The sequence below is a fragment of the Struthio camelus genome, chromosome 13 (genome assembly GCF_040807025.1).
Source record: "Struthio camelus isolate bStrCam1 chromosome 13, bStrCam1.hap1, whole genome shotgun sequence".
In the NCBI taxonomy this organism is placed as follows: Eukaryota; Metazoa; Chordata; class Aves; order Struthioniformes; family Struthionidae; genus Struthio; species Struthio camelus.
In genome coordinates this window covers 14,787,870-14,803,057 of record NC_090954.1, presented here as the reverse complement: position 1 = coordinate 14,803,057, position 15,188 = coordinate 14,787,870, and the positions used below count along the sequence as shown (strand labels likewise).

General features: G+C 38.0%; 1 protein-coding gene across 1 annotated transcript in view; it reads left to right on the top strand.

The window, feature by feature from the left end:
• Nucleotides 1-3,326: 3,326 nt before the first annotated feature.
• The window catches only part of ATP10B (ATPase phospholipid transporting 10B (putative)), a 331,169-nt gene continuing 319,307 nt past the window's right edge, over nt 3,327-15,188 (top strand). The window contains exons 1-2 of the mRNA XM_068959946.1: nt 3,327-3,580; nt 9,431-9,504. The gene's annotated coding sequence lies outside the window, so the exon portion shown is untranslated. The remainder of the gene's footprint in view (nt 3,581-9,430; nt 9,505-15,188) is intronic.

Here is a 15,188-nt window from a genome sequence, read left to right as displayed (position 1 = left end):
CACTCTGAAAAAACAAAGAAAGAGAGCTTCCACTCTGGCACTTTTTTAAACAACGAACAAACAAACCCTTCATTGTTTCTGTCTGACCTCAGATAAGTTAAAGCTTCAACAGGACATTCCTATAAAATAAATAAACCAATGTGTCTTATTTCATTGGAACCAGCTCCTTTTCTGACTGCTACAATTTATTATGGTTAGTCCATTATAAATTACATGGTGTCTCCAGGGACCTGTTCTGTACTTGAAATATCACAAGACTGCTGTCATGCATAATGCTGCAGAGAGCTGCTAAATTTATATCCACTAAAAATGTGCTTTATGTTGCAGAGTGACCCACTTTAACTTTGATGCATAAATGGGTTGCTTTTCTTTTTCTTTTAAGTGTTATCTGCTATTTTCTGTTGTCCACAGTTCTAACTTGCTCAGAAAAGGCCCTTGGAGGATCTGCTTTTTGTGCTTGGTATAGTGTGATTATCATTATTTTATAAGACTTGGACATACTTCCAATTTCCCCTAGAGACAAAGCATGCAAAGGGCAATTCTCTCTGCCAGCCCGTGTAAATGCTATTGGACTATATAAACAGACAACAGTAGCAGATTGGCTCCTAGAGCTTATAGCTTTTTCTGCTATGAAGCAGTTTGCATAGTGAATAGAGAAAACAGACTGTGAAGCACAAGTTGTCCTTAACATACAGACAGTGGCAGTCAGGTTGCACAATCTGAAAACATGTCCTGTGATGCAATTTAAGAAGTGTTGTTTATTTAAGATAAGGTGTGAGAATAAGAACCCTTCTGATTTCCAGCCTGTTCTTAGCAAAACGAAAAAATAAAGCATACATTTCTGATTCTGCAGTAAAGTTTCTCATATTTAGGTTGGAGAAAGAGCAGAGTTAGGCATATAATATCTTCAGGTTACTGTATGATATAAATTATTATGTACTCCTTTCTAGGAGTTCTGCCGTAAACCATATAGCTTCTTTTGTGTATTGTAAAAAAAATATATGGCCAGACTATTATGTTACCAATTGATATGACTTCTTGATTGAAATTATGTGCAATGGTAATGGACTTTTTTGTACGATCAGATCTATTTCTACTCTGGGACAGGCAGACGTGGGTGGTGAAAGTGTGTCCTCTTCCTCCAGAATTTTTGGCACCACATGTCATATTTGGCCGAGTATTGGAATCAGCTTAGAGTGATGGGCCTTGCAATAGCGAAAGAGGGATCTCACGCTGTCCTAGCTCCTATCCTAGTATCAGCAATGCACAGAAATAAATTAATTTCTGCTGATCTTAAAACACAAGATCTAAATTAGGTTTGTACTTCTCACAACTTGAAGGGGTACTAAAAGACATACTAAAAATATATTCTGTAACAAATACTTTCCTCTCCTATAGAAAAGCAATTTGTTATGCATATCTTTTTGTGTTTGTGCAAAAAAAAAGCACACGCTCATGTGCATGTGTTTGCAAATTCCTTTTGGCTTTACAGTGTTGCTCTAAGAAGACAATCCAAATCAGACTCAAAGAAATTTACAGTATAAATATCACCATTTCAAATGACATGAGAGAAAATGTCAAGAGTCTGGGGCAAGTGAAGGAGATAAAGTTTTAAGGATTTTTTTCCTAATAAGATTGGAACCTTTCCTTGCAGACTGTGTGAAGTCCGGAAGCTAATAAACTCCTTTTGATCAACTGGACATCAGGAAAGTTCATGCATAACCTGAAGGATCATAAATAATAGGAAAGGGTTTTTTAAGCCGATCTTAATGAAGACCCAGAGCTTTCATATGTCAGCTTTTGAACGGAAAAAGGTTAATGTAGACTGTAATTACTGAATGTATACTGTAATTATGTGTGAAGACAACTGGAAATATTGTCCTGTTTGGCTTCCTTGTTTGGGCTACTCCTGGATAGGAAAATATTCCTACAATTTAATGAGGATCATTGTCTGGCTCAGAAACACTAACATTTGTTTACTTGGTCTCATGATTATGTAGGATGCTACTAAAATAACAGAAGCATAGTAAAAAGGTCTCTCTTCAGCCTTCATAAATATCAATACTGTAAAAAGGACAAAGATATGGAACTGAGGGTTAGTGTGATTCTTTTGCTTTGAGGAGTAGCTATCTACCATTAGAAATGGTAGCTTTGCAGAAAGGGATCTAGGAGTCCCTGTGGGCTGAACAAGGGTCAGCAGTGTGCCCTTGCGGCAATGAAGGCCAGCTGTATACAGGGCAACATTAGCAAGAGGATAGACTGCAGATGAAGGTGAAGCCTCTTCTGATGTATGATGCTTATGCTTAAATATCAAGCATTGGTCAAAGATTTCTCTTAGAAAAATAGTGATCTGTGCATACAGTATTGCTCAAGTGGCAAAATGCCAATTTTGGCTCATGTTTCCTTTTCATTTTGTTAATGACAGTATAGAAAATTCAGTGCAACTGATATTACTTTGAGAGCAATATGAACACCATCATTAAGTTTGCTGTCCATACGAGCACCTCCTAAAGCCGTGGACATGTTTTAAATTTGCAGTGTCGCATCATCGTGTTGTAATTAGATGAATAATTAAAAGGGCAAAGTTTTATTTTCAACCAGACTTTACCTATAATTCATTTCTGTGGAAATCTAAAATGAATCTAATCTGAATGCTAAGAAAATGTAGTATTTAAAACAATTCATATGTCTAATACTACTTGAATTTAAGGAAAAATTGTCCAGGGAGAAGCACTTAGGTCCAGAGCACCAGATCAGAACCTTCTAACTGCAGAAGCATTGTTCAGATGCTCAAGCACAAAACACTTTTTTATGTTTTAAAATTCAAGGTTAGTAGCCTTTTCCCTAGAAGCAACACATTGCCACATTATTTGCCATTGTTTTTGCAGAAGCTGCGTGCAGGAATTTATCTCCCTAGTCTCTGTCAGGCAGCTGCTGTTCACATCCTAATAGCTGCTGTCCTCACTACCTTTCAGGTCCCTTTGTCTACCAGTGTGATATTGCGCAGTTGTCACTGTAAAGGAAAGACTGTACTCCGAACTTTCATTGTACTCCTGGTTATTTTAGGATGGCAGGAATAAGTTCCATTTGTTCAGCAGTACCTAGCTCTCTCATTTATGTTTTACCTGGTTCGCTTATGACTTTTTAAATGTATATGTATCAATAATTAAGGAAATCTGTTACCCAAGAAACAGCATTGAATTGTGCTAACTGATCACCATAGCTACTCAAAAGGTAAAGTCGGATAATGTAGCTTGGGCGTGGGTGGTAAAGAGCAGGGAGAAGGAGCTGAAACAGGAAATTACTGTCTTAGATCTGTACCTCAATCTTAAAAAGCACAGATGCAACCTAAGGTCCTCATTTTTTCTGGGCTACTCTATCCCAGGAGCCTCTGAGGAAGAGTCTAACGGTGAGGTTTTAGCATCCCACAGAACAGAGTAACTTAATAGTATAACCTTCTTGGATCAGATCTAGAGGCAGGCTGGGACGGAGGTGACCCCTGAGGAGCCGTGATGGTGAACTGACGTAAAGCAGACACTGGCTGGATACAGCAGCTGCAGAGGCCTGACTCTGAGCTCAGGTAGGTGAACTAAATTTCTCAGCAGCTTCACCAGAGGTGTTTTGAGGTTATCTGGAACTGGCACTGACTGTACCATCAGCATCATTGCTTTGTGCACACATGACATTAACAAGAGCCGTTGCGGGGAATGGGTACCTCCTTGTTGGATTTGCCACTCTAGCTTTGGCAGCTACGAGCAAGTTTCAGGTTGGTAGAGCCATAACGGGTAGATATATAGCTATAAGACTACAAGAAACTTGGAAGAGGGCCATATGTGTATTTAACTGCTTCTAGAAACAGAAGTAGATGATGACTTCTGTATCCTCTGTGATACTGTGATCTCCTAGATTACAAAAAGCCTGCTCATACTTTCAACATGGGCAGCACAGGATGTGAAACAGTCCTTTCACTAAGGATACAATAAGCCTCAGATGCTGTTCAGCTCCACACAGAGTCTTAAATTAGTCCAAGCTAATAGCTGGGGCTTTGCATTTTTAGGGACTCTATATGCCTGGCCTACAACAGACCAACTAATGCACTGCTCCACCTCTGGAAGGGGCCACAAGAAGATGTTAGGAGAAAAATATAAAGGTAATTGTAGACTGGTATTTCCTAGCCTCTAGTGAGTTGTGGCTCAAGAACTCATTGAATCAGAGATGATATCCTGTGTTTAATATACTCAGTGGATTTTTTTTTCTTCCATAAATTAGTTTTTGAATCTACATAAACTTCTGAATCTTAACCATCCACTAGCAATAATCTCCACAGTTTAATTTTTGTGAGGAAATTTCTCCTTTTGGTATTAAGCTTTTCCATATCACAATTCATTTTATAGATCCCTATTCTATCTCCCTTTCATCTCTGTCTTTTCCTAGCTTGGATATTTGTGCCGCTGAAGTTTTAAAATGTGACACCAAAGATCATTGACTCTCCTTATATATTAAGTGATTTGTTGTGTTAGAAGTATTAATAAAAATATCATAAACATGTTCACCTATATGAGTGCTCTCCTATAGATGGTTATTTTGGAAGCTGGAGAAGAAAAAGCAAATAAACTAATGGTAGATAGAAGATTTGGAAGCAGCAGCCTTATTAGAATTAGCTTTACAGTATTTGCTTTAGAAAGTAATTTGATAATATGTGATGGTCTGAGCTACCATTCATACGAAATTATGCTGATATAAATACACATTGAAGAGATCTTGGAGAGAATGAGTATGTGACCGTAATGGCAACTAAGATAGAGAAGACAGAAATGCCTAGATGGATAAGCCTAGTATATGCTGTGCCAATTGGAGTGAAAATTGTTGTTCATCAAAAGTGAAACCATTTTGTCTGGAATGCTTTTAGCTAATTTGACATGACTATTTTTGGTAAAACTGACTCCTAATGGTGCCACCGATACGCTTGCACTTCAGTTAGCAACAGTAGGAAAACTAATTATTACTTACTAATAAGCATGTTCTCCGTGACAGTGGATAGAATAGTGGAGGAAAACCACAAGGACAGTGGGCAGAACGATAGTAACTACACTTATTTTATTTTTTAATGCCTAAGCTTACAAATGAGGGAAGCAAAAAGTGCTCTTAAATGGAAAGAAAACCAAAGGAAACTAAAAAGGAGATTTTAAGAGAGAGGCTTGATAGGAAATGATGTAGCCTAATGGTGAGGGGCAAGTGTCAACAGAGCTGAAGGTAGTGAAAGTCCTACTAAAACTCTGTGGACATTTCTTTGGAAGACCCCTGCTTTGCCACTGTAACAGTTGCTCCTCTGCCTAGCGATGCTCTTCGGATTTTCCCCTGTGACTTTTCCTAAAGTCTTAAAGGTGCTACCTGTGACTCCTTGACTGGGGTTAAGAAGTGCTTTTGGAAAGATGGGGGTCTTGTTTTGGCTCAAATGATATAGTGTGCTCCTCTGCAAGTCATTTGGAGCTGATTTTGCTTGAGTTCCCTATAACTGTAGAGCAAGTTCTCACTAGCCTTCAGATAAATGACTTGCTTGTTTAACCTAGTTAGGGGAAACGCGTGCGCCATAGGACTGTGTTTGGGTTGTGTCTATGAGAATGTGACTCCTCTGGGGAATAGGAAAAGTCTTTAGAAATGGTAGGGAAGGCTGGCTGGAAAATGGAAGCTCTGCTGAAATTGCAAGGCTTTGACATTTGTTCTTTATTCTGCACTGAAACAAATTAAGACCGTGCAAATTAAGTTTGTGAAAACATCGGAGAGAGTAACAATGGAATAGCTGCTGGGAGGCTGAGGATCGAGATGTTGTTCCTCCTGATTTGTTAATGTCACGGGCAATGTTCCAAATCACCCTTCATTAGTTTGATGAATATTTAAAGACGTATGGGAAGTGGCACAGAATACCAATATCCTAGTGACTAGCACTTCCACCAGAGGCACAAAAGAGTCGGTTACTTGTCCCTGGTCTGCTCAAATCCTCACTCTCACTAGGATTCTCAACTATTCTAGTGCAGCTTTTCTCTGAATAACCCTCCTCAGTTGGTATGTCTCCATGCAAAAATGCCACTTCCTTTTTTAAAAAAATCTTTCTTTTGAAAATTTATCAGCATATCCTAATACTGAGGAGCAGTATTTCCTGCAGCATATTATGCTCTGCAAAGCTTCACAGGCAGGTGCAGAAGGATATTAAAAATTCTGCAATGAAACCTTACTGGAAATGGGTTTGGTCATATTTGTGCCAAAGAAACTGTGCAGTCTTTCTTGCACACTGAGGTAACAAATTAATATGCTGATTTGCACCATGTTAAAAGATAAATTCTAATTTGTTTATTTACTCTATGTTAAAAGAACTTCTCCCTCAGATTTATGGCAAATGTATATTTAAAAAATCATAGAAAACATCTTTCGGGTAGATGTGCCTGCAAATGGATGTTTGGAAGGCAAGAATAATGATCTCAACTCCATTCCAAGGACTGTAGACAAAACCGAATCCTCTGAGAAATTAAAAATACAAACACTGACTTTTTAAAAGATAGAGAGATTTGCTTGAATCAAGCTAGTAATGTGTAAGAAACAGGACTATCTACCTATTGAAAGGGAGAGTGACAGAGAGAGAGAAAATCTGATTCTAAACTAAGCTATGTGAGACAATACGGGAGTGACGTTTTTCAATCAACCTTCTAACATCTTTTAAATTATTCTTTGTCTGAAATTAACCGTTTCTAGTAAGTACTGACACTGAAATTAGATGGGCTACTCTTAAAGATACTACTCAGAGAAAATGAGAATGTAGTTCTAGTGAAATTGTCAGGTTCTCATTTTGCTGATATTCGGAGACAGGGAATTCTAAATGTCAATGTATGCACACTTTGAAAATGCAGTCTTGATTTGGCTCAAGGTCTATGAATTTTTGCAGCCTAGAAGATAGAAATTTTTCATTTTTATTGAAATACTAGACTGAAAGACATTAGAAAGTACATGCAGAAGGCTTCTGATATCCAATAAAATGCTTCTCTAAAAGTGAATTTTCAAATCACTGCGAAGTTGAAATGTCCAGCCACTTCAGTACCAGCCAGTATGATGCACTATTACACAGATAACTGTTGTCACCTTTGTTTCTTAACCCATAAAGCAGGTTATAAAAGCGACTTTATTACAGTAACCTTGAGAGACAATGGCTTAGCAAAGCCTGGGACCAAGATTTCTACCTGAATTTTGCATTTTCTATGCTTCACGAACTTTTTTCGCCAATAGCTTAGCCTCTCTAGCTATCGGTAGCTCATAAGTCTTTATTATGAGTTAGGAACTGATAATGTGAAGTACTGTAGTTTCTTTGGTTTTATTCTGTGCTCACTGAAAAAGGCTGTGGAGGTGTTCTCCCCTGTACATGCAATATGCAAGTCTAACATCCTGTGACAAGGGTTGGTTATTTTCATGTGTTTAATATTAAGCCTTAACATTTTTTGACCATGGCTTCAAAAATAAAATTTTCAATAACCTCAGCAGACACAGAAGTAGCTTGGAAGTGATTATGGAAATCTACACTACATATTAATATATTATTATATGAAGGTGGTCTCAAGGATGCACAATTATCCCACAAGACACAAATTTTACAAGTGAAATCATAGTGATAAACTTTTACAAAGAAACTTGACATACTCAAGTATTTTTATTTCATCCACCCCAAGGCAGGAGAGATTTGAGAGTCTGGCTGCAGGATTTAAATTCAAACTAGAGTCCAGGAGTGCTGACAGGAGAAGAATGAAGAAACTTTTACACATGCATTTCTTGAGTATTCAATTCAGTCCTTGCAAGCCTATAAAATAACCAAAAAATTAAGAATCAGAAAGCCTGAATTATCCCTATTCCATAAACATATATATATACACATACACACACACACACTTACATATATATATATATGTATATATACACACACACACACACTCTCTCTCTCTCTTATTTATATATATGTAACCTCCTTCTTTTCACTGAAGAGTAATTTGGTAACAATTATCCTACATCAGAAGGCCTACACTTCACATTAGGGGCTAGAGCTTTCACAGCATCTGTAGTTGAATAATTTTGATACCAACAGCTACTTGGTGCTTTTGGATAGAGTAATTAAACTTCTGCAGGGAGGGAAAGGAGTACTGCCAAAACATTTTAAATGCTATCTCAGCAATGTGGAAGACTTGGCATTTCCCACTGTCATTTTTCATTCTTGAAGTACCATAAACATATGCTGAAGAAATATTTCAAGTACCTGGGAATAGTAGCCCATATACTATCAGCCCAATTCTTCTTGACATTCTCATTTATTTTTCCAAATTAAGACATTATACTTCATGAGAAACTAGTGCTGACATAGGCAGTCATCACAGAAAGAGTCACTATCCTTTTCATTACTGTCATACAAATCTGTTGTGTCCCTCCATCATCTCTTTCCTAGTAACCAGAACGTGAAGACTAACCCTCCTGCCCTCTCCCCCTCGCCATACATTTATTATACTGCAGATGTCATGCAAACTGCTGTACTTCCAGAGAACAAACTTTGAAGTCTAGTCTTAGGTAGTCAGTTTTCTTAGTTTGTTCCCATATTTAATCCAGGAAACAACACTAGGAAACAGATGAATGTATTATTGCAGCTTAACACTAAATGTTTTCATTGACTTGGTAAGTTGCTGAATTGCTGGAAGAGCTGTGGCTTACATATATCCTCCACCATGTGGAGCGTGGGTGGAAGGCATGCTTGAACTAAAGGTGTGAAAATGACACTATTAATGGTTTTGGATGATGTTCCTCCTTACGAGAACAAAAAGAACTTCTGCAAGTAAATTAGTTTGTCTGCAACAAAGTAACAGAAAGACTTACTAACCTCCTTGCATAAGCAGGAGTGCGTATTTGTGACTATGTACAGATATAGATGCCTGTACTCACACACGCACATACAAAAAGAGTTCTTTGTTACAGATTACAAACATAGGTGATTTAAATTAATTGTATAGCGTCATTACTTATTTATCCATGCTCGCTGAGAGGCACTCAGTCTTAAAGCAGTTAGTACAAGCGGGAGCAGGAGAGAGGTCCTGCTGCCTGCTATTGCCATCCTAAACATTTCCATCTGTGCAGAGATACCTTTCCCATATACATATTTACATATTGTTGAGTCTGGTTTGCATTTTAAGAATAATGCATAGAACACCTAATCTGGCATGAATTTAGTGCTTCTGTTTCTGTTTGTCTCTCTCTGTTTCACCCAATTTGGGCTGGGGGATTTTCCCATCAATAACTCCAACAGAAAGCCTAGAAAAATTAAAAATGAAAACAAATAGGGCTAATGCTATCACTAGACCACTCCTCCCCTTTTTTTGATATAAATTTAAGTTTCTTTTATGTTGTCCAGGAACAACTGACATGCCGCGCTGCTTGCGTGGCCCTGGTTGTCGGAGAGAAATTGGAGGTCCTGGTAAGTAGAAGGTAAGGTTTTAGTATGAAAGGATGAATAGACAAAAACCTTGCATTCAATGCAAACACACCAAATACATATTTCAAAAAAGAAAGATCAACATGTTTTTAGCAATGATGACAGTGAAACTGTCATTGAGAGGGCGTCAGGGCTTCCCAGAGCCTGCTTCTGAAGCAGTCTGTGCAAGGGCCCTGTGGTTTACACTCTCTTCGCCCTATAATGGTTTTCTTTGGAAATTATTTTATATGAAGAAATTATTCTTAACAGATGTTAGGATGGAAGCTGAATTTAATATAGGGTGGGTTCAGCAATAAAAGCCATGGCAAATTGTGGAACACAAAGGAGAAAATACCAGCTGCAATTAACTTTCTGTGTTCTGCTCAGGGTCAGTACTTCAGAATCACACAAGCACCTAACTCCAACCTCATGCTCAATTATGATTCAAGACACATGTATTGACGTGTATCAACAATTTCTCTCCAAACAATGTTAAAAACAAATTCTAGATATATTTTCAATTGTTATTTTTCATTTAGATGTATTTGAAACTGCAGCAGCAATAAATCTTTTGCTCATTCTCTCCTTTTTCCTTCAGGTTGATTTTGTTATTGTTTTTTGAGTTTTTTTTTTTTCTCTTCACACCATACTGCAGGTTTCTGCGTCTCAGAGCTTGAGAAAAATTGATATTGAGACGTGCTGAGAATGTATTTTAGTTACCAAGGAAGTGGTTTCCCAAGCAACAGTAACCACATGAAATTTGACAGAATTTCTTTCTCAGTTACTGTATCATGATTATGCTACCCACATGATATCATGTGGGTAGCATAAGTGAATTTCTCAAATTATTCTTATTTTTTTAAATAGATATGGTGATATTCTTGTCTTTGTTAAAGAAAGGGTTAATTGCATTTACAGCTGATTTTTTTTTTAAATTTCCTGCCAGCAGAAAGATTGTGGCTGTGCCAGAGAGTCCAGCAGCATGTGGGCAGATGCTACAGGCAACATTCTCAGCTGTTACACACTCCGTGATGATATTTACCATTCAGGAAAGCCTTGCCAGCACCTTGGTTTTCTCCTGCAAATTGGATGAGACAGTCGCCAGCTTGATGATGTCAAAAAGTGTAGGAAATAGGCACGTACTCAGTATTGGTGGAGGGATGCAAACCAAGGGAAAGGCAGCGTTAGAAGATCTCGCTCCTCTATAGTGGGGCAAACAAAATAAACAGGTTTCAGCTGCACCTCAGTCAAAGAACACAGTATTTTAGTCATTCTATTTTCATCAAGAAATATCAATAACAAAACAAATCTGTCTCTCTGAAGACTCTAATGCTTGTTCCTAGTAAGGAACGGAAAAGAACAGTTTCTACAGCTTAACAAGTAGTACAATTTAGTATATTTTCTTAACAGAAAATAGGACTGATTTTTAGCTCTTAGCTCTGTACTGATATATGCTAAGTGGCAAGACACTGCAAAGGCACTTGGCCACAAAGGGCTCAATCCTGTATGAGAAAGAAACAGGGGACTCATTATTTTCAGTTGAGTTTTAGGGAATCAAAACGTCTTTCAATAATTTCTCTTAAATTCAGCAATATCTCTTTATATCCACTTCACAAGGATGGGGAAATCTAAAAAAGAAAATGTGATGGCACTTACACAAGCATAATCAGGAAGGAAGGTGTGTATTTGAAGTAGGAGGGATATTACTGTGATACTCATTTAGGTTTATGTTGTGTTAGTCAATTCCCTTGCATCTCTTCTGAAAACAGACTTCTGCTTTGACTAAGATTAAAAGTTTTTCTTTGTTTTAACTGTGCCAACTCTCATTTATCTTCTGGATTGCAAGTCACCATGGATAATGAAAGACTGGAGCTACAACAGCTTCAAAGCCTTATGAAGAAACAGTTAATATGAATAGTTATGAAACTGCTGAGCTTTATGGATCTGAGCAGCTCTGTGCATGTCCAGCTGTGATGGACTTTAGTGACCCGAAGTCTCCAAGCAGAGACACCTGACTGAATCGGCAAGAGGATAGTTGGGCTTTATTAGCTCTAGATCTGTGCCAGCTGTGGCAAGGCACAAGCTGGCTCTTAAAGAACCTTCTTCTTTTTCACGGTTCACCTCTTTTAACTTTCCTGAACCGCTTCATACAAAGAGCTGCCTTTTTAATCCAAGTGTCTCAACCCCTCTTCTAGTTCCAGAACTAGCATATCTCTTAGCTAAGAAGTATCGCATCTTTTCAGACAAAACTACTTCTACCCAAGAAAACTTCTCACTTCATCAGGAAACATGCTGTAGACTCAGACCGGATGAGGTTGTGCATTTTCTTTCAAACTGTGAAAGTATGCAAAAATCTTGTCTTTTCAGATAGAGTGGAAGAAATGGTGAGATCTAGTATTATTTGTTTAAAAGGCTGGGATTCACTTGTATTATGCTGTCCTGTGTAGGAAAATGCCCTTGTGGATTGAATGTCAAAGAACACTGCAGTGCTGAGAGCCTGAAGATGTCAAAAAGTGTAGGAAATAGGCAGGTACTCAGTATTGGTGGAGGGATGCAAATCAAGGGAAAGGCAGCGTTAGAAGATCTCACTCCTCTATAGTGGGGCAACAAAATAAACATGTTGCAGCTGCACCTCAGTCAAAGAGCATAGTATTATAGTCATTCTATTTTCATCAAGAAACATCAGTAACATAAGAAATCTGTCTCAGAAGACTAACTTACTCTAATGCTTGTTCCTAGTAAGGAACAGAAAAAAATAGTTTCTACCATTTCTACAGTATTTTCTCCATGAAAGATTCAAGTGAATATTGCTGTGGTAGAGGTGCGAGCCTGCTGCTATGACTAGAGTGAATCAAAGGCTCTTCCCTTCAGAAAGAGGAGGACCTCCTCTTTCTTCTCACCTCCTGGGATGGCAGCATTACTTCACTGCTTGAGATGTGAACTATTTGCAGAGTCTATGAGCAACGAGAGGAAGTTTATTTAAAACAAACAAACAAACAGCTTCAGCTTTGTTGGTAAAAAAGTTTCTTTTTTCTTTTTCTGCGGATGAAAAAGCTAAATATAAAAGGCATATAATTGTCTTTGAGAATATTTTCCTTCAGATATGACTCTATAGCCATGGATAACAATGTTTTGTCACAGACCAGATGTGAAGGTTGATTTAAAATTTATAATTCAGAGAGCTTTCAAAACTGGCACTCCAGGATTATTTATCTAACGAACCTGCCTATTCAATCTGCTGGCCATCTATCACTTTACCTTCTCTTTCCCCCCTGATCTTTGTTCTCTTATACACTACTCATTTGCCTCTTTGTAAAAGAGAATTTATCATCTGCTCTTCCCATTCTCATCTATCAATAGACATCTTGCCTCTTACTTCTCTTAATTTAGTGTCATTCACAGTCCTTTAACTCCACAAATTATGATCTACATCCTCTGCAAATGGTCATGTTGCAAATACAATTTAGGCTTTTCTTCCAAGGCCCTTCTCCTTCACGTCCACAAGCTTTACATGCAGTCAAATTTATTTAATATTTTTCCTTCTTTCTTTTCTAGTTACATCCATGCATTTTTTCATTTGAAAGCTAGTAGAAAGGAGACACTTTGGAGGAATCTCCTTTTATAATCACCTATATCCTTTTAATAATGCAAATCTATAGCAATCGAATCACAAGGTTAGACTGCTCACCCCAAATGTCTGCTGTTGAACTAGTATTTTTTAAAACTCTCTCATGCAGTGGTGTTGCCAAAACCTGCTGATCTGAGCGTGCTATGGGAACAGGTGGTCCAGGCCATAAGCAGCAGTAGGAAACCTTTAACCAGGTATTAAAAAGTGGACACTTGGCTGGAGCACAAAAAATGAGCAAAGGGCAGAATTCATTTTAACCCCTGCTCTCTTTCAAACTCTCCCCTTCTGCTGAAAAACTGGAAAACGGCGTTGACCATGAATCCATTCCATCACATCCTCAACTTTTTCCTGCATCATTCCATCATATTACCTCTCAAATTTAATCTGGACAGGTGAACACTTTTGACAGCATGCCTATTAGCCTTCTGAGGTGTTTTTAAAAAGGTATCTCATATGTTGCTGGTAACTCACAGGATTGCTCAGGTCTGTGGAAATTCACCCTAAACCCACTATCATCCCAAAATGCTTGATTGTTTCTGTGCCCAGTGGTCAAAAAGAGTTACATACACTGTTTTCCTTAAAATGTTTCTGTAGAGCTTGCCTGTTTCTCTAGCTGATTATGTACATATGTTTTTCAGCTAATAAGGAGCCAAGCACTAAGCGTACAGTCGTGGAAGACTGCAAGTTAGTGTTGCTGCAGTTCCACTTTATACACTTGTTTCTGGGCAAGCAGCCTATTCCTTTGTGTTGTTTGTGCATTGTGTCAGCTGAAAGAGTTAAAATCACAGAGAAATAATCTCCCTCCCTGCCAAAAGTAAACATTTCCTGCTAATTTAGCTCCTGAATTTCTCCGTGTCATAATTCACCAATGATGACAGCTGGCATCAGGGAAAAGGAGCAGGAATGTGCAGCCAGAGCAAGACAGAATTATGGCAGCGCTGATTTAGATCAGCCTTAAGTGCTGTGGAACAACATCCTGAGGTTTCCTATCAGTCCTGTAGAAACATCCGAAAGTTACATTTTGCTCAGAAGATGATTGCCTAATCACTCTGAAGAGATATATTATGTTTAAAGTTGGGAAGAGGCAGACAAGAATCCTGCTGTAGTGTTAAAACTTGTCCTTTGAAGTAATTTTAAAGATGATGAATTCTAGCATCTCCCTGTGGAGTCATATTTGCTTATGAGGGGGACCTCTCCAAGAAAGCAGCTATCTACAGATGTACGTGTGTCCTCCTCAAGAATTTGATCAGCGAAAACAATACCCAGGCTGAAGGTCTTGCTTAAGGATTGCAATCCAGTTATAAGATCTCTGTAAACATCCTGAAAAACGTTTTAGCTGGCTGAACCAGATACTGCTCAAAACTGAAATGAAGAATGCATTTGTCATTTTTCTGTAGCTTTGGTTCAAGATCTGGAAACTGTTTTGTTGATTTTACATTACGGCAAAACAAAATCATCCTTTATTTGTTTGTTTATTTATTTTGGTCTGGTGTTAAAGGTGTTTAGAATGGCCGGAAAGTCAGCGATATTCCCTTCCCAAGGGAGCCTCCTCCAGTAAGCTGAGCAGGCCAAGTTGGAATCTTGAAACATTAGGTGTTATTTGCAGAAATGTTTTCTAGTAACAGGTATTAACCAGTAATTTTTTGACAAGGAACAGCTCAGTAGGAAAATAATTTAGTAGGTTTTCTACATATTTGCAGTGTAAACCATTCTCTAGTATTTTAAAATTCCACAATGTTTCCTAAGTAGTAATGTAATAAGTTTTGTTTTGCTTTTCAGCAAATGCCTTAGATGTGTTTAATTTTTTTCCTTTATATTTAGAGGTGTAGCTGATTACTGATAGACATTTCTGTGGCCATAGACATGGTTCATTACTGGAGATGGGTCTTGTTTTTATGATTGCTTAATGTGCACAAGCTGCTAGAATAGTTGAAACTGTACCAAACTGCACATTTGCCAAAATGCCATACAGCTTCTATATGCATGTTGACCTGAATTATTGCATCCATCTGCCTCTTATTTCTTATTGGATTTAAGCACTAATATTGCTTGCTGAATGCCATTATTTCA